The sequence below is a fragment of the Crinia signifera genome, chromosome 6 (assembly GCF_055691185.1).
Source record: "Crinia signifera chromosome 6, ASM5569118v1, whole genome shotgun sequence".
Classification (NCBI taxonomy): Eukaryota; Metazoa; Chordata; class Amphibia; order Anura; family Myobatrachidae; genus Crinia; species Crinia signifera.
In genome coordinates this window covers 206,408,033-206,433,740 of record NC_139222.1, presented here as the reverse complement: position 1 = coordinate 206,433,740, position 25,708 = coordinate 206,408,033, and the positions used below count along the sequence as shown (strand labels likewise).

The window sequence follows — 25,708 nt, the reverse complement described above, 5'->3', positions numbered from 1 at the left end:
GCATTCACATATGGTTAGGGTTAGGTACGTGATACTGGTGCTTGGGTTTCTGGTGGTCATTGCAATATTAGGGACATCTCAATGCTCACAATACTGACACTTGCTAGGCAAGCCTTCTAACTTTCAACATCGAGCTCCTAACTCTAACACTGAACATACCTGCAGCCTATCCTTATTTCTTTTCCTTCCAATGCCTAACCCCAAAACCTCTTAGTATCTTACCATGACCCTTCCTATCAGCATCTTAACCTTAAACATACTCCTATAGTTTCAAACTCTTAACCTCCCTTCTTAGTGCCTAACCATTACCCCACCACCTGCCATTGAACCATAACATCCCCTACACATAGGACAGAGTTCCAAAATCAGTCGTTTTACCAGTGTTTGGGATTCTGCTATCAGTTTCCTGACTTGCAGCTTCCCGAATGCCAGGATGCCCAATGCATCCAATTGTAATCACTTCAAGTTAATTTTTATGTCTTTACAGTCTTTAGAAATATTTTTGAAAAGTATCTAGTAAATATGATAAACTTTTTTGAACTCTGTTGTTGAATTGTCCCAGCAACTATCATACACCAGATAGAATTTGAACTTTAAGAGAAAATAACTGATTTTGTTTTTGGAAGATAATTATGGCAGCAGTGGGATTTGAACCCACGCCTCCGAAGAGACTGGAGCCTAAATCCAGCGACTTAGACCGCTCGGCCATGCTACCTCATGGGTGCAGTGTTCATGTGGCTCAAAGATCTGTCAAATGATTTTTTAAATGTGTTTTGTTCACTTTATATGAAGTAACAAAACATATTGAGATTTATTAGAGCATTCACATATGGTTAGGGTTAGGTACGTGATACTGGGGCTTGTGTTTCTGGTGGTCATTGCAATATTAGGGACATCTCAATGCTCACAATTCAGACACTTGCTAGGTAAGCCTTCTAACTTTCAACATCGAGCCCCTAACTCTAACACTGAACATACCTGCAGCCTATCCTTAATTCTTTTTCTTCCATGCCTAACCCCAAAACCTCTTAGTATCTTACCATGACCCTTCCTATCTGCATCATAACCTTAAACATACTACTATAGTTCCAAACTCTTAACCTCCCTTCTTAGTGCCTAACCATTACCCCACCACCTGCCATTGAACCATAACATCCCCTACACATAGGACAGAGTTCCAAAATCAGTCGTTTTACCAGTGTTTGGGATTCTGCTATCAGTTTCCTGACTTGCAGCTTCCCGAATGCCAGGATGCCCAATGCATCCAATTGTAATCACTTCAAGTTAATTTTTATGTCTTTACAGTCTTTAGAAATATTTTTGAAAAGTATCTAGTAAATATGATAAACTTTTTTGAACTCTGTTGTTGAATTGTCCCAGCAACTATCATACACCAGGTAGAATTTGAACTTTAAGAGAAAATAACTGATTTTGTTTTTGGAAGATAATTATGGCAGCAGTGGGATTTGAACCCACGCCTCCGAAGAGACTGGAGCCTAAATCCAGCGACTTAGACCGCTCGGCCATGCTACCACACTTAAAAGTAGCTCATAGTTTCTCACAGTCTGGAATCTAGAACTAGAATTACAGAAAATGTTGTTGTTGTATTAAAGAAATACGTAAAAATATGTTTTATGTTAACCATTTTAGTTGCTCTTAACATAAGTGAGAAAAGATTTTTTTTAAAAAAGAATATTGGTTGCCATGCAATCTAGAAGAGAAATGGTTAATTTTTAATTAATTTGCATTTTAGCCGAGTTTACCACTTTGAAACCAATCACTGACATTTTCTTTGGAAAATGTATATGGCAGCTTTGGGAAGTTAGCAAAGAAAGAAATTAGCTGTTATAACAATGTGATGATGAACACTTACTTTTTAATTGAATTGCATTCTTGTGGATAGAAAAATGAAAACATCAACCTCTAACAATATATATCAATAATAAATATGGCAGCAGTGGGATTTGAACCCACGCCTCCGAAGAGACTGGAGCCTAAATCCAGCGCCTTAGACCGCTCGGCCATGCTACCACACTTAAAGGTAACTCCTAGTTTCTCACAGTCTGGAATCTAGAACTAGAATTACAGAAAATGTTGTTGTTGTATTAAATATGTTTTATGTTAAGCATTTTAGATGCTCTTAACATAAGTGAGAAAAGATTTTTTTTAAAAAGAATATTGGTTGCCATGCAATCTAGATGAGAAATGGTTAATTTTTAATTAATTTGCATTTTAGTCGAGTTAACCACTTTGAAACCAATCACTGACATTTTCTTTGGAAAATTTATATGGCAGCTTTGGGAAGTTAGCAAAGAAAGAAATTAGCTGTTATAACAATGTGATGATGAACACTTACTTTTTAATTGAATTGCATTCTTGTGGATAGAACAATGAAAACATCAACCTCTAACAATATATATATCAATAATAAATGTGGCAGCAGTGGGATTTGAACCCACGCCTCCGAAGAGACTGGAGCCTTAATCCAGCGCCTTAGACCGCTCGGCCATGCTACCTCATGGGTGCAGTGTTCATGTGGCTCAAAAATCTATCAAATGATTATTTAAATGTGTTTTGTTCACTTTATATGAAGTAACAAAACATATTGAGATTTATTAGAGCATTCACATATGGTTAGGGTTAGGTACGTGATACTGGGGCTTGTGTATCTGGTGGTCATTGCAATATTAGGGACATCTCAATGCTCACAATTCAGACACTTGCTAGGTAAGCCTTCTAACTTTCAACATCGAGCCCCTAACTTTAACACTGAACATACCTGCAGCCTATCCTTAATTCTTTTTCTTCCATGCCTAACCCCAAAACCTCTTAGTATCTTACCATGACCCTTCCTATCTGCATCATAACCTTAAACATACTACTATAGTTCCAAACTCTTAACCTCCCTTCTTAGTGCCTAACCATTACCCCACCACCTGCCATTGAACCATAACATCCCCTACACATAGGACAGAGTTCCAAAATCAGTCGTTTTACCAGTGTTTGGGATTCTGCTATCAGTTTCCTGACTTGCAGCTTCCCGAATGCCAGGATGCCCAATGCATCCAATTGTAATCACTTCAAGTTAATTTTTATGTCTCTACAGTCTTTAGAAATATTTTTGAAAAGTATCTAGTAAATATGATAAACTTTTTTGAACTCTGTTGTTGAATTGTCCCAGCAACTATCATACACCAGATAGAATTTGAACTTTAAGAGAAAATAACTGATTTTGTTTTTGGAAGATAATTATGGCAGCAGTGGGATTTGAACCCACGCCTCCGAAGAGACTGGAGCCTAAATCCAGCGCCTTAGACCGCTCGGCCATGCTACCACACTTAAAGGTAACTCCTAGTTTCTCACAGTCTGGAATCTAGAACTAGAATTACAGAAAATGTTGTTGTTGTATTAAATATGTTTTATGTTAAGCATTTTAGATGCTCTTAACATAAGTGAGAAAAGATTTTTTTTAAAAAGAATATTGGTTGCCATGCAATCTAGATGAGAAATGGTTAATTTTTAATTAATTTGCATTTTAGTCGAGTTTACCACTTTGAAACCAATCACTGACATTTTCTTTGGAAAATTTATATGGCAGCTTTGGGAAGTTAGCAAAGAAAGAAATTAGCTGTTATAACAATGTGATGATGAACACTTACTTTTTAATTGAATTGCATTCTTGTGGATAGAACAATGAAAACATCAACCTCTAACAATATATATATCAATAATAAATGTGGCAGCAGTGGGATTTGAACCCACGCCTCCGAAGAGACTGGAGCCTAAATCCAGCGCCTTAGACCGCTCGGCCATGCTACCACACTTAAAGGTAACGCATAGTTTCTCACAGTCTGGAATCTAGAACTAGAATTACAGAAAATGTTGTTGTATTAAAGAAATACGGAAAAATATGTTTTATGTTAAGCATTTTAGATGCTCTTAACATAAGTGAGAAAAGATTTTTTTTAAAAAGAATATTGGTTGCCATGCAATCTAGATGAGAAATGGTTAATTTTTAATTAATTTGCATTTTAGTCGAGTTTACCACTTTGAAACCAATCACTGACAAAACATATTGAGATTTATTAGAGCATTCACATATGGTTAGGGTTAGGTACGTGATACTGGTGCTTGGGTTTCTGGTGGTCATTGCAATATTAGGGACATCTCAATGCTCACAATACTGACACTTGCTAGGCAAGCCTTCTAACTTTCAACATCGAGCTCCTAACTCTAACACTGAACATACCTGCAGCCTATCCTTAATTCTTTTCCTTCCAATGCCTAACCCCAAAACCTCTTAGTATCTTACCATGACCCTTCCTATCAGCATCTTAACCTTAAACATACTCCTATAGTTTCAAACTCTTAACCTCCCTTCTTAGTGCCTAACCATTACCCCACCACCTGCCATTGAACCATAACATCCCCTACACATAGGACAGAGTTCCAAAATCAGTCGTTTTACCAGTGTTTGGGATTCTGCTATCAGTTTCCTGACTTGCAGCTTCCCGAATGCCAGGATGCCCAATGCATCCAATTGTAATCACTTCAAGTTAATTTTTATGTCTTTACAGTCTTTAGAAATATTTTTGAAAAGTATCTATTAAATATGATAAACTTTTTTGAACTCTGTTGTTGAATTGTCCCAGCAACTATCATACACCAGATAGAATTTGAACTTTAAGAGAAAATAAATGATTTTGTTTTTGGAAGATAATTATGGCAGCAGTGGGATTTGAACCCACGCCTCCGAATAGACTGGAGCCTAAATCCAGCGCCTTAGACCGCTCGGCCATGCTACCACACTTAAAGGTAACTCATAGTTTCTCACAGTCTGGAATCTAGAACTAGAATTACAGAAAATGTTGTTGTTGTATTAAAGAAATACATAAAAATATGTTTTATGTTAAGCATTTTAGATGCTCTTAACATAAGTGAGAAAAGATTTTTTTTAAAAAGAATATTGGTTGCCATGCAATCTAGATGAGAAATGGTTAATTTTTAATTAATTTGCATTTTAGTCGAGTTTACCACTTTGAAACCAATTACTGACATTTTCTTTGGAAAATTTATATGGCAGCTTTGGGAAGTTAGCAAAGAAAGAAATTAGCTGTTATAACAATGTGATGATGAACACTTACTTTTTAATTGAATTACATTCTTGTGGATAGAACAATGAAAACATCAACCTCTAACAATATATATATCAATAACAAATATGGCAGCAGTGGGATTTGAACCCACGCCTCCGAAGAGACTGGAGCCTTAATCCAGCGCCTTAGACCGCTCGGCCATGCTACCTCATGGGTGCAGTGTTCATGTGGCTCAAAGATCTATCAAATGATTATTTAATTGTGTTTTGTTAACTTTATATGAAGTAACAAAACATATTGAGATTTATTAGAGCATTCACATATGGTTAGGGTTAGGTACGTGATACTGGGGCTTGTGTTTCTGGTGGTCATTGCAATATTAGGGACATCTCAATGCTCACAATTCAGACACTTGCTAGGTAAGCCTTCTAACTTTCAACATCGAGCCCCTAACTCTAACACTGAACATACCTGCAGCCTATCCTTAATTCTTTTTCTTCCATGCCTAACCCTAAAACCTCTTAGTATCTTACCATGACCCTTCCTATCTGCATCATAACCTTAAACATACTACTATAGTTCCAAACTCCCTTCTTAGTGCCTAACCATTACCCCACCACCTGCCATTGAACCATAACATCCCCTACACATAGGACAGAGTTCCAAAATCAGTCGTTTTACCAGTGTTTGGGATTCTGCTATCAGTTTCCTGACTTGCAGCTTCCCGAATGCCAGGATGCCCAATGCATCCAATTGTAATCACTTCAAGTTAATTTTTATGTCTTTACAGTCTTTAGAAATATTTTTGAAAAGTATCTAGTAAATATGATAAACTTTTTTGAACTCTGTTGTTGAATTGTCCCAGCAACTATCATACACCAGATAGAATTTGAACTTTAAGAGAAAATAACTGATTTTGTTTTTGGAAGATAATTATGGCAGCAGTGGGATTTGAACCCACGCCTCTGAAGAGACTGGAGCCTAAATCCAGCGACTAAGACCGCTCGGCCATGCTACCACACTTAAAAGTAGCTCCTAGTTTCTCACAGTCTGGAATCTAGAACTAGAATTACAGAAAATGTTGTTGTTGTATTAAAGAAATACGTAAAAATATGTTTTATGTTAAGCATTTTAGTTGCTCTTAACATAAGTGAGAAAAGATTTTTTTTAAAAAAGAATATTGGTTGCCATGCAATCTAGATGAGAAATGGTTAATTTTTAATTAATTTGCATTTTAGCCGAGTTTACCACTTTGAAACCAATCACTGACATTTTCTTTGGAAAATGTATATGGCAGCTTTGGGAAGTTAGCAAAGAAAGAAATTAGCTGTTATAACAATGTGATGATGAACACTTACTTTTTAATTGAATTGCATTCTTGTGGATAGAAAAATGAAAACATCAACCTCTAACAATATATATCAATAATAAATATGGCAGCAGTGGGATTTGAACCCACGCCTCCGAAGAGACTGGAGCCTTAATCCAGCGCCTTAGACCGCTCGGCCATGCTACCTCAGGGGTGCAGTGTTCATGTGGCTCAAAAATCTATCAAATGATTATTTAAATGTGTTTTGTTCACTTTATATGAAGTAACAAAACATATTGAGATTTATTAGAGCATTCACATATGGTTAGGGTTAGGTACGTGATACTGGGGCTTGGCTTTCTGGTGGTCATTGCAATATTAGGGACATCTCAATGCTCACAATACTGACACTTGCTAGGCAAGCCTTCTAACTTTCAACATCGAGCTCCTAACTCTAACACTGAACATACCTGCAGCCTATCCTTAATTCTTTTCCTTCCAATGCCTAACCCCAAAACCTCTTAGTATCTTACCATGACCCTTCCTATCTGCATCATAACCTTAAACATACTGCCATAGTTTCAAACTCTTAACCTCCCTTCTTAGTGCCTAACCATTACCCCACCCCCTTCCATTGAACCATAACATCCCCTACACATAGGACAGAGTTCCAAAATCAGTCGTTTTACCAGTGTTTGGGATTCTGCTATCAGTTTCCTGACTTGCAGCTTCCCGAATGCCAGGATGCCCAATGCATCCAATTGTAATCACTTCAAGTTAATTTTTATGTCTCTACAGTCTTTAGAAATATTTTTGAAAAGTATCTAGTAAATATGATAAACTTTTTTGAACTCTGTTGTTGAATTGTCCCAGCAACTATCATACACCAGATAGAATTTGAACTTTAAGAGAAAATAACTGATTTTGTTTTTGGAAGATAATTATGGCAGCAGTGGGATTTGAACCCACGCCTCCGAAGAGACTGGAGCCTAAATCCAGCGCCTTAGACCGCTCGGCAATGCTACCACACTTAAAGGTAACTCATAGTTTCTCACAGTCTGGAATCTAGAACTAGAATTACAGAAAATGTTGTTGTTGTATTAAATAAGTTTTATGTTAAGCATTTTAGATGCTCTTAACATAAGTGAGAAAAGATTTTTTTTAAAAAGAATATTGGTTGCCATGCAATCTAGATGAGAAATGGTTAATTTTTAATTAATTTGCATTTTAGTCGAGTTTACCACTTTGAAACCAATCACTGACATTTTCTTTGGAAAATTTATATGGCAGCTTTGGGAAGTTAGCAAAGAAAGAAATTAGCTGTTATAACAATGTGATGATGAACACTTACTTTTTAATTGAATTGCATTCTTGTGGATAGAACAATGAAAACATCAACCTCTAACAATATATATATCAATAATAAATGTGGCAGCAGTGGGATTTGAACCCACGCCTCCGAAGAGACTGGAGCCTTAATCCAGCGCCTTAGACCGCTCAGCCATGCTACCTCATGGGTGCAGTGTTCATGTGGCTCAAAAATCTATCAAATGATTATTTAAATGTGTTTTGTTCACTTTATATGAAGTAACAAAACATATTGAGATTTATTAGAGCATTCACATATGGTTAGGGTTAGGTACGTGATACTGGGGCTTGTGTTTCTGGTGGTCATTGCAATATTAGGGACATCTCAATGCTCACAATTCAGACACTTGCTAGGTAAGCCTTCTAACTTTCAACATCGAGCCCCTAACTTTAACACTGAACATACCTGCAGCCTATCCTTAATTCTTTTTCTTCCATGCCTAACCCCAAAACCTCTTAGTATCTTACCATGACCCTTCCTATCTGCATCATAACCTTAAACATACTACTATAGTTCCAAACTCTTAACCTCCCTTCTTAGTGCCTAACCATTACCCCACCACCTTAGTGCCTAACCATTACCCCACCATAACATCCCCTACATATAGGACAGAGTTCCAAAATCAGTCGTTTTACAAGTGTTTGGGATTCTGCTATCAGTTTCCTGACTTGCAGCTTCCCGAATGCCAGGATGCCCAATGCATCCAATTGTAATCACTTTAAGTTAATTTTTATGTCTCTACAGTCTTTAGAAATATTTTTGAAAAGTATCTAGTAAATATGATAAACGTTTTTGAACTCTGTTGTTGAATTGTCCCAGCAACTATCATACACCAGATAGAATTTGAACTTTAAGAAAAAATAACTGATTTTGTTTTTGGAAGATAATTATGGCAGCAGTGGGATTTGAACCCACGCCTCCGAAGAGACTGGAGCCTAAATCCAGCGCCTTAGACCGCTCGGCCATGCTACCACACTTAAAGGTAACTCATAGTTTCTCACAGTCATGAATCTAGAACTAGAATTACAGAAAATGTTGTTGTTGTATTAAAGAAATACGTAAAAATATGTTTTATGTTAAGCATTATAGATGCTCTTAACATAAGTGAGAAAAGATTTTTTTTAAAAAGAATATTGGTTGCCATGCAATCTAGATGAGAAATGGTTAATTTTTAATTAATTTGCATTTTAGTCGAGTTTACCACTTTGAAACCAATCACTGACATTTTCTTTGGAAAATTTATATGGCAGCTTTGGGAAGTTAGCAAAGAAAGAAATTAGCTGTTATAACAATGTGATGATGAACACTTACTTTTTAATTGAATTGCATTCTTGTGGATAGAACAATGAAAACATCAACCTCTAACAATATATATATCAATAATAAATGTGGCAGCAGTGGGATTTGAACCCACGCCTCCGAAGAGACTGGAGCCTTAATCCAGCGCCTTAGACCGCTCGGCCATGCTACCTCATGGGTGCAGTGTTCATGTGGCTCAAAAATCTATCAAATGATTATTTAAATGTGTTTTGTTCACTTTATATGAAGTAACAAAACATATTGAGATTTATTAGAGCATTCACATATGGTTAGGGTTAGGTACGTGATACTGGGGCTTGGGTTTCTGGTGGTCATTGCAATATTAGGGACATCTCAATGCTCACAATACTGACACTTGCTAGGCAAGCCTTCTAACTTTCAACATCGAGCTCCTAACTCTAACACTGAACATACCTGCAGCCTATCCTTAATTCTTTTCCTTCCAATGCCTAACCCCAAAACCTCTTAGTATCTTACCATGACCCTTCCTATCTGCATCATAACCTTAAACATACTCCTATAGTTTCAAACTCTTAACCTCCCTTCTTAGTGCCTAACCATTACCCCACCCCCTGCCATTGAACCATAACATCCCCTACACATAGGACAGAGTTCCAAAATCAGTCGTTTTACAAGTGTTTGGGATTCTGCTATCAGTTTCCTGACTTGCAGCTTCCCGAATGCCAGGATGCCCAATGCATCCAATTGTAATCACTTCAAGTTAATTTTTATGTCTCTACAGTCTTTAGAAATATTTTTGAAAAGTATCTAGTAAATATGATAAACGTTTTTGAACTCTGTTGTTGAATTGTCCCAGCAACTATCATACACCAGATAGAATTTTAACTTTAAGAGAAAATAACTGATTTTGTTTTTGGAAGATAATTATGGCAGCAGTGGGATTTGAACCCACGCCTCCGAAGAGACTGGAGCCTAAATCCAGCGCCTTAGACCGCTCGGCCATGCTACCACACTTAAAGGTAACTCATAGTTTCTCACAGTCTGGAATCTAGAACTAGAATTACAGAAAATGTTGTTGTTGTATTAAAGAAATACGTAAAAATATGTTTTATGTTAAGCATTTTAGATGCTCTTAACATAAGTGAGAAAAGATTTTTTTTAAAAAGAATATTGGTTGCCATGCAATCTAGATGAGAAATGGTTAATTTTTAATTAATTTGCATTTTAGTCGAGTTTACCACTTTGAAACCAATCACTGACATTTTCTTTGGAAAATTTATATGGCAGCTTTGGGAAGTTAGCAAAGAAAGAAATTAGCTGTTATAACAATGTGATGATGAACACTTACTTTTTAATTGAATTGCATTCTTGTGGATAGAAAAATGAAAACATCAACCTCTAACAATATATATCAATAATAAATATGGCAGCAGTGGGATTTGAACCCACGCCTCCGAAGAGACTGGAGCCTTAATCCAGCGCCTTAGACCGCTCGGCCATGCTACCTCAGGGGTGCAATGTTCATGTGGCTCAAAAATCTATCAAATGATTATTTAAATGTGTTTTGTTCACTTTATATGAAGTAACAAAACATATTGAGATTTATTAGAGCATTCACATATGGTTAGGGTTAGGTACGTGATACTGGGGCTTGGGTTTCTGGTGGTCATTGCAATATTAGGGACATCTCAATGCTCACAATACTGACACTTGCTAGGCAAGCCTTCTAACTTTCAACATCGAGCTCCTAACTCTAACACTGAACATACCTGCAGCCTATCCTTAATTCTTTTTCTTCCAATGCCTAACCCCAAAACCTCTTAGTATCTTACCATGACACTTCCTATCAGCATCATAACCTTAAACAAACTCCTATAGTTTCAAACTCTTAACCTCCCTTCTTAGTGCCTAACCATTACCCCACCACCTGCCATTGAACCATAACATCCCCTACACATAGGACATAGTTCCAAAATCAGTCGTTTTACCAGTGTTTGGGATTCTGCTATCAGTTTCCTGACTTGCAGCTTCCCGAATGCCAGGATGCCCAATGCATCCAATTGTAATCACTTCAAATTAATTTTTATGTCTCTACAGTCTTTAGAAATATTTTTGAAAAGTATCTAGTAAATATGATAAACTTTTTTGAACTCTGTTGTTGAAATGTCCCAGCAACTATCATACACCAGATAGAATTTGAACTTTAAGAGAAAATAACTGATTTTGTTTTTGGAAGATAATTATGGCAGCAGTGGGATTTGAACCCACGCCTCCGAAGAGACTGGAGCCTAAATCCAGCGCCTTAGACCGCTCGGCCATGCTACCACACTTAAAGGTAACGCATAGTTTCTCACAGTCTGGAATCTAGAACTAGAATTACAGAAAATGTTGTTGTTGTATTAAAGAAATACGTAAAAATATGTTTTATGTTAAGCATTTTAGATGCTCTTAACATAAGTGAGAAAAGATTTTTTTTAAAAAGAATATTGGTTGCCATGCAATCTAGATGAGAAATGGTTAATTTTTAATTAATTTGCATTTTAGTCGAGTTTACCACTTTGAAACCAATCACTGACAAAACATATTGAGATTTATTAGAGCATTCACATATGGTTAGGGTTAGGTACGTGATACTGGTGCTTGGGTTTCTGGTGGTCATTGCAATATTAGGGACATCTCAATGCTCACAATACTGACACTTGCTAGGCAAGCCTTCTAACTTTCAACATCGAGCTCCTAACTCTAACACTGAACATACCTGCAGCCTATCCTTATTTCTTTTCCTTCCAATGCCTAACCCCAAAACCTCTTAGTATCTTACCATGACCCTTCCTATCAGCATCTTAACCTTAAACATACTCCTATAGTTTCAAACTCTTAACCTCCCTTCTTAGTGCCTAACCATTACCCCACCACCTGCCATTGAACCATAACATCCCCTACACATAGGACAGAGTTCCAAAATCAGTCGTTTTACCAGTGTTTGGGATTCTGCTATCAGTTTCCTGACTTGCAGCTTCCCGAATGCCAGGATGCCCAATGCATCCAATTGTAATCACTTCAAGTTAATTTTTATGTCTTTACAGTCTTTAGAAATATTTTTGAAAAGTATCTAGTAAATATGATAAACTTTTTTGAACTCTGTTGTTGAATTGTCCCAGCAACTATCATACACCAGATAGAATTTGAACTTTAAGAGAAAATAACTGATTTTGTTTTTGGAAGATAATTATGGCAGCAGTGGGATTTGAACCCACGCCTCCGAAGAGACTGGAGCCTAAATCCAGCGACTTAGACCGCTCGGCCATGCTACCTCATGGGTGCAGTGTTCATGTGGCTCAAAGATCTGTCAAATGATTTTTTAAATGTGTTTTGTTCACTTTATATGAAGTAACAAAACATATTGAGATTTATTAGAGCATTCACATATGGTTAGGGTTAGGTACGTGATACTGGGGCTTGTGTTTCTGGTGGTCATTGCAATATTAGGGACATCTCAATGCTCACAATTCAGACACTTGCTAGGTAAGCCTTCTAACTTTCAACATCGAGCCCCTAACTCTAACACTGAACATACCTGCAGCCTATCCTTAATTCTTTTTCTTCCATGCCTAACCCCAAAACCTCTTAGTATCTTACCATGACCCTTCCTATCTGCATCATAACCTTAAACATACTACTATAGTTCCAAACTCTTAACCTCCCTTCTTAGTGCCTAACCATTACCCCACCACCTGCCATTGAACCATAACATCCCCTACACATAGGACAGAGTTCCAAAATCAGTCGTTTTACCAGTGTTTGGGATTCTGCTATCAGTTTCCTGACTTGCAGCTTCCCGAATGCCAGGATGCCCAATGCATCCAATTGTAATCACTTCAAGTTAATTTTTATGTCTTTACAGTCTTTAGAAATATTTTTGAAAAGTATCTAGTAAATATGATAAACTTTTTTGAACTCTGTTGTTGAATTGTCCCAGCAACTATCATACACCAGGTAGAATTTGAACTTTAAGAGAAAATAACTGATTTTGTTTTTGGAAGATAATTATGGCAGCAGTGGGATTTGAACCCACGCCTCCGAAGAGACTGGAGCCTAAATCCAGCGACTTAGACCGCTCGGCCATGCTACCACACTTAAAAGTAGCTCATAGTTTCTCACAGTCTGGAATCTAGAACTAGAATTACAGAAAATGTTGTTGTTGTATTAAAGAAATACGTAAAAATATGTTTTATGTTAACCATTTTAGTTGCTCTTAACATAAGTGAGAAAAGATTTTTTTTAAAAAAGAATATTGGTTGCCATGCAATCTAGAAGAGAAATGGTTAATTTTTAATTAATTTGCATTTTAGCCGAGTTTACCACTTTGAAACCAATCACTGACATTTTCTTTGGAAAATGTATATGGCAGCTTTGGGAAGTTAGCAAAGAAAGAAATTAGCTGTTATAACAATGTGATGATGAACACTTACTTTTTAATTGAATTGCATTCTTGTGGATAGAAAAATGAAAACATCAACCTCTAACAATATATATCAATAATAAATATGGCAGCAGTGGGATTTGAACCCACGCCTCCGAAGAGACTGGAGCCTAAATCCAGCGCCTTAGACCGCTCGGCCATGCTACCACACTTAAAGGTAACTCCTAGTTTCTCACAGTCTGGAATCTAGAACTAGAATTACAGAAAATGTTGTTGTTGTATTAAATATGTTTTATGTTAAGCATTTTAGATGCTCTTAACATAAGTGAGAAAAGATTTTTTTTAAAAAGAATATTGGTTGCCATGCAATCTAGATGAGAAATGGTTAATTTTTAATTAATTTGCATTTTAGTCGAGTTAACCACTTTGAAACCAATCACTGACATTTTCTTTGGAAAATTTATATGGCAGCTTTGGGAAGTTAGCAAAGAAAGAAATTAGCTGTTATAACAATGTGATGATGAACACTTACTTTTTAATTGAATTGCATTCTTGTGGATAGAACAATGAAAACATCAACCTCTAACAATATATATATCAATAATAAATGTGGCAGCAGTGGGATTTGAACCCACGCCTCCGAAGAGACTGGAGCCTTAATCCAGCGCCTTAGACCGCTCGGCCATGCTACCTCATGGGTGCAGTGTTCATGTGGCTCAAAAATCTATCAAATGATTATTTAAATGTGTTTTGTTCACTTTATATGAAGTAACAAAACATATTGAGATTTATTAGAGCATTCACATATGGTTAGGGTTAGGTACGTGATACTGGGGCTTGTGTATCTGGTGGTCATTGCAATATTAGGGACATCTCAATGCTCACAATTCAGACACTTGCTAGGTAAGCCTTCTAACTTTCAACATCGAGCCCCTAACTTTAACACTGAACATACCTGCAGCCTATCCTTAATTCTTTTTCTTCCATGCCTAACCCCAAAACCTCTTAGTATCTTACCATGACCCTTCCTATCTGCATCATAACCTTAAACATACTACTATAGTTCCAAACTCTTAACCTCCCTTCTTAGTGCCTAACCATTACCCCACCACCTGCCATTGAACCATAACATCCCCTACACATAGGACAGAGTTCCAAAATCAGTCGTTTTACCAGTGTTTGGGATTCTGCTATCAGTTTCCTGACTTGCAGCTTCCCGAATGCCAGGATGCCCAATGCATCCAATTGTAATCACTTCAAGTTAATTTTTATGTCTCTACAGTCTTTAGAAATATTTTTGAAAAGTATCTAGTAAATATGATAAACTTTTTTGAACTCTGTTGTTGAATTGTCCCAGCAACTATCATACACCAGATAGAATTTGAACTTTAAGAGAAAATAACTGATTTTGTTTTTGGAAGATAATTATGGCAGCAGTGGGATTTGAACCCACGCCTCCGAAGAGACTGGAGCCTAAATCCAGCGCCTTAGACCGCTCGGCCATGCTACCACACTTAAAGGTAACTCCTAGTTTCTCACAGTCTGGAATCTAGAACTAGAATTACAGAAAATGTTGTTGTTGTATTAAATATGTTTTATGTTAAGCATTTTAGATGCTCTTAACATAAGTGAGAAAAGATTTTTTTTAAAAAGAATATTGGTTGCCATGCAATCTAGATGAGAAATGGTTAATTTTTAATTAATTTGCATTTTAGTCGAGTTTACCACTTTGAAACCAATCACTGACATTTTCTTTGGAAAATTTATATGGCAGCTTTGGGAAGTTAGCAAAGAAAGAAATTAGCTGTTATAACAATGTGATGATGAACACTTACTTTTTAATTGAATTGCATTCTTGTGGATAGAACAATGAAAACATCAACCTCTAACAATATATATATCAATAATAAATGTGGCAGCAGTGGGATTTGAACCCACGCCTCCGAAGAGACTGGAGCCTAAATCCAGCGCCTTAGACCGCTCGGCCATGCTACCACACTTAAAGGTAACGCATAGTTTCTCACAGTCTGGAATCTAGAACTAGAATTACAGAAAATGTTGTTGTATTAAAGAAATACGGAAAAATATGTTTTATGTTAAGCATTTTAGATGCTCTTAACATAAGTGAGAAAAGATTTTTTTTAAAAAGAATATTGGTTGCCATGCAATCTAGATGAGAAATGGTTAATTTTTAATTAATTTGCATTTTAGTCGAGTTTACCACTTTGAAACCAATCACTGACAAAACATATTGAGATTTATTAGAGCATTCACATATGGTTAGGGTTAGGTACGTGATACTGGTGCTTGGGTTTCTGGTGGTCATTGCAATATTAGGGACATCTCAATGCTCACAATACTGACACTTGCTAGGCAAGCCTTCTAACTTTCAACATCGAGCTCCTAACTCTAACACTGAACATACCTGCAGCCTATCCTTAATTCTTTTCCTTCCAATGCCTAACCCCAAAACCTCTTAGTATCTTACCATGACCCTTCCTATCAGCATCTTAACCTTAAACATACTCCTATAGTTTCAAACTCTTAACCTCCCTTCTTAGTGCCTAACCATTACCCCACCACCTGCCATTGAACCATAACATCCCCTACACATAGGACAGAGTTCCAAAATCAGTCGTTTTACCAGTGTTTGGGATTCTGCTATCAGTTTCCTGACTTGCAGCTTCCCGAATGCCAGGATGCCCAATGCATCCAATTGTAATCACTTCAAGTTAATTTTTATGTCTTTACAGTCTTTAGAAATATTTTTGAAAAGTATCTATTAAATATGATAAACTTTTTTGAACTCTGTTGTTGAATTGTCCCAGCAACTATCATACACCAGATAGAATTTGAACTTTAAGAGAAAATAAATGATTTTGTTTTTGGAAGATAATTATGGCAGCAGTGGGATTTGAACCCACGCCTCCGAATAGACTGGAGCCTAAATCCAGCGCCTTAGACCGCTCGGCCATGCTACCACACTTAAAGGTAACTCATAGTTTCTCACAGTCTGGAATCTAGAACTAGAATTACAGAAAATGTTGTTGTTGTATTAAAGAAATACATAAAAATATGTTTTATGTTAAGCATTTTAGATGCTCTTAACATAAGTGAGAAAAGATTTTTTTTAAAAAGAATATTGGTTGCCATGCAATCTAGATGAGAAATGGTTAATTTTTAATTAATTTGCATTTTAGTCGAGTTTACCACTTTGAAACCAATTACTGACATTTTCTTTGGAAAATTTATATGGCAGCTTTGGGAAGTTAGCAAAGAAAGAAATTAGCTGTTATAACAATGTGATGATGAACACTTACTTTTTAATTGAATTACATTCTTGTGGATAGAACAATGAAAACATCAACCTCTAACAATATATATATCAATAACAAATATGGCAGCAGTGGGATTTGAACCCACGCCTCCGAAGAGACTGGAGCCTTAATCCAGCGCCTTAGACCGCTCGGCCATGCTACCTCATGGGTGCAGTGTTCATGTGGCTCAAAGATCTATCAAATGATTATTTAATTGTGTTTTGTTAACTTTATATGAAGTAACAAAACATATTGAGATTTATTAGAGCATTCACATATGGTTAGGGTTAGGTACGTGATACTGGGGCTTGTGTTTCTGGTGGTCATTGCAATATTAGGGACATCTCAATGCTCACAATTCAGACACTTGCTAGGTAAGCCTTCTAACTTTCAACATCGAGCCCCTAACTCTAACACTGAACATACCTGCAGCCTATCCTTAATTCTTTTTCTTCCATGCCTAACCCTAAAACCTCTTAGTATCTTACCATGACCCTTCCTATCTGCATCATAACCTTAAACATACTACTATAGTTCCAAACTCCCTTCTTAGTGCCTAACCATTACCCCACCACCTGCCATTGAACCATAACATCCCCTACACATAGGACAGAGTTCCAAAATCAGTCGTTTTACCAGTGTTTGGGATTCTGCTATCAGTTTCCTGACTTGCAGCTTCCCGAATGCCAGGATGCCCAATGCATCCAATTGTAATCACTTCAAGTTAATTTTTATGTCTTTACAGTCTTTAGAAATATTTTTGAAAAGTATCTAGTAAATATGATAAACTTTTTTGAACTCTGTTGTTGAATTGTCCCAGCAACTATCATACACCAGATAGAATTTGAACTTTAAGAGAAAATAACTGATTTTGTTTTTGGAAGATAATTATGGCAGCAGTGGGATTTGAACCCACGCCTCTGAAGAGACTGGAGCCTAAATCCAGCGACTAAGACCGCTCGGCCATGCTACCACACTTAAAAGTAGCTCCTAGTTTCTCACAGTCTGGAATCTAGAACTAGAATTACAGAAAATGTTGTTGTTGTATTAAAGAAATACGTAAAAATATGTTTTATGTTAAGCATTTTAGTTGCTCTTAACATAAGTGAGAAAAGATTTTTTTTAAAAAAGAATATTGGTTGCCATGCAATCTAGATGAGAAATGGTTAATTTTTAATTAATTTGCATTTTAGCCGAGTTTACCACTTTGAAACCAATCACTGACATTTTCTTTGGAAAATGTATATGGCAGCTTTGGGAAGTTAGCAAAGAAAGAAATTAGCTGTTATAACAATGTGATGATGAACACTTACTTTTTAATTGAATTGCATTCTTGTGGATAGAAAAATGAAAACATCAACCTCTAACAATATATATCAATAATAAATATGGCAGCAGTGGGATTTGAACCCACGCCTCCGAAGAGACTGGAGCCTTAATCCAGCGCCTTAGACCGCTCGGCCATGCTACCTCAGGGGTGCAGTGTTCATGTGGCTCAAAAATCTATCAAATGATTATTTAAATGTGTTTTGTTCACTTTATATGAAGTAACAAAACATATTGAGATTTATTAGAGCATTCACATATGGTTAGGGTTAGGTACGTGATACTGGGGCTTGGCTTTCTGGTGGTCATTGCAATATTAGGGACATCTCAATGCTCACAATACTGACACTTGCTAGGCAAGCCTTCTAACTTTCAACATCGAGCTCCTAACTCTAACACTGAACATACCTGCAGCCTATCCTTAATTCTTTTCCTTCCAATGCCTAACCCCAAAACCTCTTAGTATCTTACCATGACCCTTCCTATCTGCATCATAACCTTAAACATACTGCCATAGTTTCAAACTCTTAACCTCCCTTCTTAGTGCCTAACCATTACCCCACCCCCTTCCATTGAACCATAACATCCCCTACACATAGGACAGAGTTCCAAAATCAGTCGTTTTACCAGTGTTTGGGATTCTGCTATCAGTTTCCTGACTTGCAGCTTCCCGAATGCCAGGATGCCCAATGCATCCAATTGTAATCACTTCAAGTTAATTTTTATGTCTCTACAGTCTTTAGAAATATTTTTGAAAAGTATCTAGTAAATATGATAAACTTTTTTGAACTCTGTTGTTGAATTGTCCCAGCAACTATCATACACCAGATAGAATTTGAACTTTAAGAGAAAATAACTGATTTTGTTTTTGGAAGATAATTATGGCAGCAGTGGGATTTGAACCCACGCCTCCGAAGAGACTGGAGCCTAAATCCAGCGCCTTAGACCGCTCGGCAATGCTACCACACTTAAAGGTAACTCATAGTTTCTCACAGTCTGGAATCTAGAACTAGAATTACAGAAAATGTTGTTGTTGTATTAAATAAGTTTTATGTTAAGCATTTTAGATGCTCTTAACATAAGTGAGAAAAGATTTTTTTTAAAAAGAATATTGGTTGCCATGCAATCTAGATGAGAAATGGTTAATTTTTAATTAATTTGCATTTTAGTCGAGTTTACCACTTTGAAACCAATCACTGACATTTTCTTTGGAAAATTTATATGGCAGCTTTGGGAAGTTAGCAAAGAAAGAAATTAGCTGTTATAACAATGTGATGATGAACACTTACTTTTTAATTGAATTGCATTCTTGTGGATAGAACAATGAAAACATCAACCTCTAACAATATATATATCAATAATAAATGTGGCAGCAGTGGGATTTGAACCCACGCCTCCGAAGAGACTGGAGCCTTAATCCAGCGCCTTAGACCGCTCAGCCATGCTACCTCATGGGTGCAGTGTTCATGTGGCTCAAAAATCTATCAAATGATTATTTAAATGTGTTTTGTTCACTTTATATGAAGTAACAAAACATATTGAGATTTATTAGAGCATTCACATATGGTTAGGGTTAGGTACGTGATACTGGGGCTTGTGTTTCTGGTGGTCATTGCAATATTAGGGACATCTCAATGCTCACAATTCAGACACTTGCTAGGTAAGCCTTCTAACTTTCAACATCGAGCCCCTAACTTTAACACTGAACATACCTGCAGCCTATCCTTAATTCTTTTTCTTCCATGCCTAACCCCAAAACCTCTTAGTATCTTACCATGACCCTTCCTATCTGCATCATAACCTTAAACATACTACTATAGTTCCAAACTCTTAACCTCCCTTCTTAGTGCCTAACCATTACCCCACCACCTTAGTGCCTAACCATTACCCCACCATAACATCCCCTACATATAGGACAGAGTTCCAAAATCAGTCGTTTTACAAGTGTTTGGGATTCTGCTATCAGTTTCCTGACTTGCAGCTTCCCGAATGCCAGGATGCCCAATGCATCCAATTGTAATCACTTTAAGTTAATTTTTATGTCTCTACAGTCTTTAGAAATATTTTTGAAAAGTATCTAGTAAATATGATAAACGTTTTTGAACTCTGTTGTTGAATTGTCCCAGCAACTATCATACACCAGATAGAATTTGAACTTTAAGAAAAAATAACTGATTTTGTTTTTGGAAGATAATTATGGCAGCAGTGGGATTTGAACCCACGCCTCCGAAGAGACTGGAGCCTAAATCCAGCGCCTTAGACCGCTCGGCCATGCTACCACACTTAAAGGTAACTCATAGTTTCTCACAGTCATGAATCTAGAACTAGAATTACAGAAAATGTTGTTGTTGTATTAAAGAAATACGTAAAAATATGTTTTATGTTAAGCATTATAGATGCTCTTAACATAAGTGAGAAAAGATTTTTTTTAAAAAGAATATTGGTTGCCATGCAATCTAGATGAGAAATGGTTAATTTTTAATTAATTTGCATTTTAGTCGAGTTTACCACTTTGAAACCAATCACTGACATTTTCTTTGGAAAATTTATATGGCAGCTTTGGGAAGTTAGCAAAGAAAGAAATTAGCTGTTATAACAATGTGATGATGAACACTTACTTTTTAATTGAATTGCATTCTTGTGGATAGAACAATGAAAACATCAACCTCTAACAATATATATATCAATAATAAATGTGGCAGCAGTGGGATTTGAACCCACGCCTCCGAAGAGACTGGAGCCTTAATCCAGCGCCTTAGACCGCTCGGCCATGCTACCTCATGGGTGCAGTGTTCATGTGGCTCAAAAATCTATCAAATGATTATTTAAATGTGTTTTGTTCACTTTATATGAAGTAACAAAACATATTGAGATTTATTAGAGCATTCACATATGGTTAGGGTTAGGTACGTGATACTGGGGCTTGGGTTTCTGGTGGTCATTGCAATATTAGGGACATCTCAATGCTCACAATACTGACACTTGCTAGGCAAGCCTTCTAACTTTCAACATCGAGCTCCTAACTCTAACACTGAACATACCTGCAGCCTATCCTTAATTCTTTTCCTTCCAATGCCTAACCCCAAAACCTCTTAGTATCTTACCATGACCCTTCCTATCTGCATCATAACCTTAAACATACTCCTATAGTTTCAAACTCTTAACCTCCCTTCTTAGTGCCTAACCATTACCCCACCCCCTGCCATTGAACCATAACATCCCCTACACATAGGACAGAGTTCCAAAATCAGTCGTTTTACAAGTGTTTGGGATTCTGCTATCAGTTTCCTGACTTGCAGCTTCCCGAATGCCAGGATGCCCAATGCATCCAATTGTAATCACTTCAAGTTAATTTTTATGTCTCTACAGTCTTTAGAAATATTTTTGAAAAGTATCTAGTAAATATGATAAACGTTTTTGAACTCTGTTGTTGAATTGTCCCAGCAACTATCATACACCAGATAGAATTTTAACTTTAAGAGAAAATAACTGATTTTGTTTTTGGAAGATAATTATGGCAGCAGTGGGATTTGAACCCACGCCTCCGAAGAGACTGGAGCCTAAATCCAGCGCCTTAGACCGCTCGGCCATGCTACCACACTTAAAGGTAACTCATAGTTTCTCACAGTCTGGAATCTAGAACTAGAATTACAGAAAATGTTGTTGTTGTATTAAAGAAATACGTAAAAATATGTTTTATGTTAAGCATTTTAGATGCTCTTAACATAAGTGAGAAAAGATTTTTTTTAAAAAGAATATTGGTTGCCATGCAATCTAGATGAGAAATGGTTAATTTTTAATTAATTTGCATTTTAGTCGAGTTTACCACTTTGAAACCAATCACTGACATTTTCTTTGGAAAATTTATATGGCAGCTTTGGGAAGTTAGCAAAGAAAGAAATTAGCTGTTATAACAATGTGATGATGAACACTTACTTTTTAATTGAATTGCATTCTTGTGGATAGAAAAATGAAAACATCAACCTCTAACAATATATATCAATAATAAATATGGCAGCAGTGGGATTTGAACCCACGCCTCCGAAGAGACTGGAGCCTTAATCCAGCGCCTTAGACCGCTCGGCCATGCTACCTCAGGGGTGCAATGTTCATGTGGCTCAAAAATCTATCAAATGATTATTTAAATGTGTTTTGTTCACTTTATATGAAGTAACAAAACATATTGAGATTTATTAGAGCATTCACATATGGTTAGGGTTAGGTACGTGATACTGGGGCTTGGGTTTCTGGTGGTCATTGCAATATTAGGGACATCTCAATGCTCACAATACTGACACTTGCTAGGCAAGCCTTCTAACTTTCAACATCGAGCTCCTAACTCTAACACTGAACATACCTGCAGCCTATCCTTAATTCTTTTTCTTCCAATGCCTAACCCCAAAACCTCTTAGTATCTTACCATGACACTTCCTATCAGCATCATAACCTTAAACAAACTCCTATAGTTTCAAACTCTTAACCTCCCTTCTTAGTGCCTAACCATTACCCCACCACCTGCCATTGAACCATAACATCCCCTACACATAGGACATAGTTCCAAAATCAGTCGTTTTACCAGTGTTTGGGATTCTGCTATCAGTTTCCTGACTTGCAGCTTCCCGAATGCCAGGATGCCCAATGCATCCAATTGTAATCACTTCAAATTAATTTTTATGTCTCTACAGTCTTTAGAAATATTTTTGAAAAGTATCTAGTAAATATGATAAACTTTTTTGAACTCTGTTGTTGAAATGTCCCAGCAACTATCATACACCAGATAGAATTTGAACTTTAAGAGAAAATAACTGATTTTGTTTTTGGAAGATAATTATGGCAGCAGTGGGATTTGAACCCACGCCTCCGAAGAGACTGGAGCCTAAATCCAGCGCCTTAGACCGCTCGGCCATGCTACCACACTTAAAGGTAACGCATAGTTTCTCACAGTCTGGAATCTAGAACTAGAATTACAGAAAATGTTGTTGTTGTATTAAAGAAATACGTAAAAATATGTTTTATGTTAAGCATTTTAGATGCTCTTAACATAAGTGAGAAAAGATTTTTTTTAAAAAGAATATTGGTTGCCATGCAATCTAGATGAGAAATGGTTAATTTTTAATTAATTTGCATTTTAGTCGAGTTTACCACTTTGAAACCAATCACTGACAAAACATATTGAGATTTATTAGAGCATTCACATATGGTTAGGGTTAGGTACGTGATACTGGTGCTTGGGTTTCTGGTGGTCATTGCAATATTAGGGACATCTCAATGCTCACAATACTGACACTTGCTAGGCAAGCCTTCTAACTTTCAACATCGAGCTCCTAACTCTAACACTGAACATACCTGCTGCCTATCCTTATTTCTTTTCCTTCCAATGCCTAACCCCAAAACCTCTTAGTATCTTACCATGACCCTTCCTATCAGCATCTTAACCTTAAACATACTCCTATAGTTTCAAACTCTTAACCTCCCTTCTTAGTGCCTAACCATTACCCCACCACCTGCCATTGAACCATAACATCCCCTACACATAGGACAGAGTTCCAAAATCAGTCGTTTTACCAGTGTTTGGGATTCTGCTATCAGTTTCCTGACTTGCAGCTTCCCGAATGCCAGGATGCCCAATGCATCCAATTGTAATCACTTCAAGTTAATTTTTATGTCTTTACAGTCTTTAGAAATATTTTTGAAAAGTATCTATTAAATATGATAAACTTTTTTGAACTCTGTTGTTGAATTGTCCCAGCAACTATCATACACCAGATAGAATTTGAACTTTAAGAGAAAATAACTGATTTTGTTTTTGGAAGATAATTATGGCAGCAGTGGGATTTGAACCCACGCCTCCGAAGAGACTGGAGCCTAAATCCAGCGCCTTAGACCGCTCGGCCATGCTACCACACTTAAAGGTAACTCATAGTTTCTCACAGTCTGGAATCTAGAACTAGAATTACAGAAAATGTTGTTGTTGTATTAAAGAAATACGTAAAAATATGTTTTATGTTAAGCATTTTAGATGCTCTTAACATAAGTGAGAAAAGATTTTTTTTAAAAAGAATATTGGTTGCCATGCAATCTAGATGAGAAATGGTTAATTTTTAATTAATTAGCATTTTAGTCGAGTTTACCACTTTGAAACCAATCACTGACATTTTCTTTGGAAAATTTATATGGCAGCTTTGGGAAGTTAGCAAAGAAAGAAATTAGCTGTTATAACAATGTGATGATGAACACTTACTTTTTAATTGAATTACATTCTTGTGGATAGAACAATGAAAACATCAACCTCTAACAATATATATATCAATAACAAATATGGCAGCAGTGGGATTTGAACCCACGCCTCCGAAGAGACTGGAGCCTTAATCCAGCGCCTTAGACCGCTCGGCCATGCTACCTCACGGGTGCAGTGTTCATGTGGCTCAAAGATCTATCAAATGATTATTTAAATGTGTTTTGTTCACTTTATATGAAGTAACAAAACATATTGAGATTTATTAGAGCATTCACATATGGTTAGGGTTAGGTACGTGATACTGGTGCTTGTGTTTCTGGTGGTCATTGCAATATTAGGGACATCTCAATGCTCACAATTCAGACACTTGCTAGGTAAGCCTTCTAACTTTCAACATCGAGCCCCTAACTTTAACACTGAACATACCTGCAGCCTATCCTTAATTCTTTTTCTTCCATGCCTAACCCCAAAACCTCTTAGTATCTTACCATGACCCTTCCTATCTGCATCATAACCTTAAACATACTACTTTAGTTCCAAACTCTTAACCTCCCTTCTTAGTGCCTAACCATTACCCCACCACCTGCCATTGAACCATAACATCCCCTACACATAGGACAGAGTTCCAAAATCAGTCGTTTTACCAGTGTTTGGGATTCTGCTATCAGCTTCCTGACTTGCAGCTTCCCGAATGCCAGGATGCCCAATGCATCCAATTGTAATCACTTCAAGTTATTTTTTATGTCTCTACAGTCTTTAGAAATATTTTTGAAAAGTATCTAGTAAATATGATAAACGTTTTTGAACTCTGTTGTTGAATTGTCCCAGCAACTATCATACACCAGATAGAATTTGAACTTTAAGAGAAAATAACTGATTTTGTTTTTGGAAGATAATTATGGTAGCAGTGGGATTTGCACCCACGCCTCCGAAGAGACTGGAGCCTAAATCCAGCGCCTTAGACCGCTCGGCCATGCTACCACACTTAAAGGTAACTCATAGTTTCTCACAGTCTGGAATCTAGAACTGGAATTACAAAAAATGTTGTTGTTGTATTAAAGAAATACGTAAAAATATGTTTTATGTTAAGCATTTTAGATGTTCTTAACATAAGTGAGAAAAGATTTTTTTTTAAAAGAATATTGGTTGCCATGCAATCTAGATGAGAAATGGTTAATTTTTAATTAATTTGCATTTTAGTCGAGTTTACCACTTTGAAACCAATCACTGACATTTTCTTTGGAAAATTTATATGGCAGCTTTGGGAAGTTAGCAAAGAAAGAAATAAGCTGTTATAACAATGTGATGATGAACACTTACTTTTTAATTGAATTGCATTCTTGTGGATA

At 36.7% G+C, this 25,708-nt stretch overlaps 29 non-coding genes across 29 annotated transcripts; all 29 read right to left on the bottom strand.

Annotated features, from left to right (window-relative positions):
* Positions 1–1,949: 1,949 nt before the first annotated feature.
* On the bottom strand, positions 1,950–2,031 carry TRNAL-UAG (transfer RNA leucine (anticodon UAG)). The gene has a single exon. It is a non-coding gene; the product is annotated as a tRNA-Leu (tRNA).
* Positions 2,032–2,434: 403 nt separating this feature from the next.
* Positions 2,435–2,516, bottom strand: TRNAL-AAG (transfer RNA leucine (anticodon AAG)). Its single transcript has one exon. It is a non-coding gene; the product is annotated as a tRNA-Leu (tRNA).
* Positions 2,517–3,252: 736 nt separating this feature from the next.
* Positions 3,253–3,334, bottom strand: TRNAL-UAG (transfer RNA leucine (anticodon UAG)). The gene has a single exon. It is a non-coding gene; the product is annotated as a tRNA-Leu (tRNA).
* Positions 3,335–3,737: 403 nt separating this feature from the next.
* On the bottom strand, positions 3,738–3,819 carry TRNAL-UAG (transfer RNA leucine (anticodon UAG)). Its single transcript has one exon. It is a non-coding gene; the product is annotated as a tRNA-Leu (tRNA).
* A 904-nt stretch (positions 3,820–4,723) lies between these two features.
* Positions 4,724–4,805, bottom strand: TRNAL-UAG (transfer RNA leucine (anticodon UAG)). The gene has a single exon. It is a non-coding gene; the product is annotated as a tRNA-Leu (tRNA).
* Positions 4,806–5,222: 417 nt separating this feature from the next.
* On the bottom strand, positions 5,223–5,304 carry TRNAL-AAG (transfer RNA leucine (anticodon AAG)). Its single transcript has one exon. It is a non-coding gene; the product is annotated as a tRNA-Leu (tRNA).
* A 1,226-nt stretch (positions 5,305–6,530) lies between these two features.
* On the bottom strand, positions 6,531–6,612 carry TRNAL-AAG (transfer RNA leucine (anticodon AAG)). The gene has a single exon. It is a non-coding gene; the product is annotated as a tRNA-Leu (tRNA).
* A 1,222-nt stretch (positions 6,613–7,834) lies between these two features.
* Positions 7,835–7,916, bottom strand: TRNAL-AAG (transfer RNA leucine (anticodon AAG)). The gene has a single exon. It is a non-coding gene; the product is annotated as a tRNA-Leu (tRNA).
* Positions 7,917–8,664: 748 nt separating this feature from the next.
* Positions 8,665–8,746, bottom strand: TRNAL-UAG (transfer RNA leucine (anticodon UAG)). Its single transcript has one exon. It is a non-coding gene; the product is annotated as a tRNA-Leu (tRNA).
* A 417-nt stretch (positions 8,747–9,163) lies between these two features.
* Positions 9,164–9,245, bottom strand: TRNAL-AAG (transfer RNA leucine (anticodon AAG)). Its single transcript has one exon. It is a non-coding gene; the product is annotated as a tRNA-Leu (tRNA).
* Positions 9,246–9,982: 737 nt separating this feature from the next.
* Positions 9,983–10,064, bottom strand: TRNAL-UAG (transfer RNA leucine (anticodon UAG)). The gene has a single exon. It is a non-coding gene; the product is annotated as a tRNA-Leu (tRNA).
* Positions 10,065–10,479: 415 nt separating this feature from the next.
* TRNAL-AAG (transfer RNA leucine (anticodon AAG)) lies at positions 10,480–10,561 on the bottom strand. The gene has a single exon. It is a non-coding gene; the product is annotated as a tRNA-Leu (tRNA).
* Positions 10,562–11,298: 737 nt separating this feature from the next.
* On the bottom strand, positions 11,299–11,380 carry TRNAL-UAG (transfer RNA leucine (anticodon UAG)). The gene has a single exon. It is a non-coding gene; the product is annotated as a tRNA-Leu (tRNA).
* A 2,223-nt stretch (positions 11,381–13,603) lies between these two features.
* Positions 13,604–13,685, bottom strand: TRNAL-UAG (transfer RNA leucine (anticodon UAG)). The gene has a single exon. It is a non-coding gene; the product is annotated as a tRNA-Leu (tRNA).
* A 403-nt stretch (positions 13,686–14,088) lies between these two features.
* TRNAL-AAG (transfer RNA leucine (anticodon AAG)) lies at positions 14,089–14,170 on the bottom strand. Its single transcript has one exon. It is a non-coding gene; the product is annotated as a tRNA-Leu (tRNA).
* Positions 14,171–14,906: 736 nt separating this feature from the next.
* TRNAL-UAG (transfer RNA leucine (anticodon UAG)) lies at positions 14,907–14,988 on the bottom strand. The gene has a single exon. It is a non-coding gene; the product is annotated as a tRNA-Leu (tRNA).
* Positions 14,989–15,391: 403 nt separating this feature from the next.
* TRNAL-UAG (transfer RNA leucine (anticodon UAG)) lies at positions 15,392–15,473 on the bottom strand. Its single transcript has one exon. It is a non-coding gene; the product is annotated as a tRNA-Leu (tRNA).
* A 904-nt stretch (positions 15,474–16,377) lies between these two features.
* On the bottom strand, positions 16,378–16,459 carry TRNAL-UAG (transfer RNA leucine (anticodon UAG)). The gene has a single exon. It is a non-coding gene; the product is annotated as a tRNA-Leu (tRNA).
* A 417-nt stretch (positions 16,460–16,876) lies between these two features.
* TRNAL-AAG (transfer RNA leucine (anticodon AAG)) lies at positions 16,877–16,958 on the bottom strand. The gene has a single exon. It is a non-coding gene; the product is annotated as a tRNA-Leu (tRNA).
* Positions 16,959–18,184: 1,226 nt separating this feature from the next.
* On the bottom strand, positions 18,185–18,266 carry TRNAL-AAG (transfer RNA leucine (anticodon AAG)). The gene has a single exon. It is a non-coding gene; the product is annotated as a tRNA-Leu (tRNA).
* A 1,222-nt stretch (positions 18,267–19,488) lies between these two features.
* Positions 19,489–19,570, bottom strand: TRNAL-AAG (transfer RNA leucine (anticodon AAG)). Its single transcript has one exon. It is a non-coding gene; the product is annotated as a tRNA-Leu (tRNA).
* Positions 19,571–20,318: 748 nt separating this feature from the next.
* TRNAL-UAG (transfer RNA leucine (anticodon UAG)) lies at positions 20,319–20,400 on the bottom strand. Its single transcript has one exon. It is a non-coding gene; the product is annotated as a tRNA-Leu (tRNA).
* A 417-nt stretch (positions 20,401–20,817) lies between these two features.
* Positions 20,818–20,899, bottom strand: TRNAL-AAG (transfer RNA leucine (anticodon AAG)). Its single transcript has one exon. It is a non-coding gene; the product is annotated as a tRNA-Leu (tRNA).
* A 737-nt stretch (positions 20,900–21,636) lies between these two features.
* TRNAL-UAG (transfer RNA leucine (anticodon UAG)) lies at positions 21,637–21,718 on the bottom strand. The gene has a single exon. It is a non-coding gene; the product is annotated as a tRNA-Leu (tRNA).
* Positions 21,719–22,133: 415 nt separating this feature from the next.
* TRNAL-AAG (transfer RNA leucine (anticodon AAG)) lies at positions 22,134–22,215 on the bottom strand. Its single transcript has one exon. It is a non-coding gene; the product is annotated as a tRNA-Leu (tRNA).
* Positions 22,216–22,952: 737 nt separating this feature from the next.
* On the bottom strand, positions 22,953–23,034 carry TRNAL-UAG (transfer RNA leucine (anticodon UAG)). Its single transcript has one exon. It is a non-coding gene; the product is annotated as a tRNA-Leu (tRNA).
* Positions 23,035–23,941: 907 nt separating this feature from the next.
* Positions 23,942–24,023, bottom strand: TRNAL-UAG (transfer RNA leucine (anticodon UAG)). Its single transcript has one exon. It is a non-coding gene; the product is annotated as a tRNA-Leu (tRNA).
* Positions 24,024–24,440: 417 nt separating this feature from the next.
* Positions 24,441–24,522, bottom strand: TRNAL-AAG (transfer RNA leucine (anticodon AAG)). The gene has a single exon. It is a non-coding gene; the product is annotated as a tRNA-Leu (tRNA).
* Positions 24,523–25,258: 736 nt separating this feature from the next.
* On the bottom strand, positions 25,259–25,340 carry TRNAL-UAG (transfer RNA leucine (anticodon UAG)). Its single transcript has one exon. It is a non-coding gene; the product is annotated as a tRNA-Leu (tRNA).
* Positions 25,341–25,708: the final 368 nt, after the last annotated feature.